The 1,275-nt window shown below is 54.7% G+C and overlaps 1 protein-coding gene across 1 annotated transcript in view; it reads right to left on the bottom strand.

Annotated features, from left to right (window-relative positions):
* OSCAR (osteoclast associated Ig-like receptor) overlaps positions 1-1,275 on the bottom strand; it is a 12,601-nt gene that overhangs the window by 1,269 nt on the left and 10,057 nt on the right. The gene's annotated exons all lie outside the window — the stretch shown is intronic.

The raw sequence follows: 1,275 nt of genomic DNA, 5'->3' as shown, positions 1-1,275 counted from the left end.
CTCCTTGTTCCTTTTCTCTCTCTCTGCCTCCTTTTATCTCATCCACTTTCTTCACGTCTCCATCTATGCCCTGCTCTGTGTCTGCCCAGTTTCTTCGTGTCTGTGTCCCCACCCCTTTCAGCCGCTGCCTTTCTCTCCTTGTGTGCCCCCTTCTGCTCCAGGTCTCGGCCTCGCTCAGTTCCTGCCCGCTGTCTGTGTCTCGCTGTGCAAGTCTCTCCCTCAGTGGGTCTCAGACCAGGTCCCTTTCTCAGGCCACCTTGTGTCTCCCACACTGGCTCAGCCTTCATACCGCTGACATTTGGGGCCGGATCATTAGAGAGACGGGATGGCCTGTGCTTACCAGCATCCTGGTCTCCACGCAGCAGCACAGCCCGCCACAGACACCAAGTGATGACAGCCAAAGACGTCGCCAACATCGCCAGACACCCCCTAAACCACTGTCACTGAATCTCCTCCAACTCATAGCAACAGGACAGGGCAGAGCCGCCCACAGAGAGTCCAAGGCTGTGATCTTTCACGGAAACAGACCGCCTCGTCCTTCTCCAAAGAGCGGCTGCTGTGTTTGAACTACTCACGTTTCAGTTAACAGCCAAGCACTTAACCACTGAGCCACCAGGACTCCTTAAATGTCACTGAGTGGGGGCAATATAGAGCCACTGTCCCTAGCCTGTCTCTCTGGGTCTAGCCATCATTGCCTCTCAGAGACTTCATTTCTCTCTGCTGCTGTCAAGTTGGTTCCAACTCTGGCGCTCACGTTTACAGAAGGCTTTTCCTGGCGGTCAGGTTACAGGAGGGTTTTCCTGGCGCTCACGTTTACAGAAGTAGATTGTCAGGCCTTTCTTCTGCAGTGCCTCTGGCTGAGTTCAAATCACCAACTTCCCGTCAGCAGCCCAGTGCAAAAGAATGGCACCCCCAGGGGCCCTTCTCTCCCCTCTTCCGTTAGCTTATTTTCCTCTGTGTCACTGCTTACGCCTGTCCCTCTCCCTCCCTCTTCCTCCCCCTCCCCATCTCTCTGTCCCTTCTGTCCATGTGTCTTTCTCTGGTTTCTGTGAGTCAGTCCAGCTCCGTCTCTCTGTAGCTCTCGTTGCGGCTGCCTTTCTCTCGCTCTCTCTTCCTGTGTATTCTCTGGCCCTTCTCCCCTGCATCTAGTTCTCTCTATATCTCCAAAAACCGTCACTGCTGTCAAGTCGAGTCCTCCCTGGGTTTCCGAGGCAGTATCACTACGGAAGTAGATTGCCCAACCTTCCTTCCCGGGAGTGGCTGGTGGGTTTGAAC

The sequence above is a fragment of the Orycteropus afer genome, unplaced genomic scaffold (assembly GCF_000298275.1).
Source record: "Orycteropus afer afer isolate SDZICR_OR568_19922 unplaced genomic scaffold, OryAfe1.0 scaffold00689, whole genome shotgun sequence".
In the NCBI taxonomy this organism is placed as follows: Eukaryota; Metazoa; Chordata; class Mammalia; order Tubulidentata; family Orycteropodidae; genus Orycteropus; species Orycteropus afer.
The sequence above is the reverse complement of the archived record's forward strand: the minus strand, read 5'-3'. Positions and strand labels throughout refer to the sequence as shown.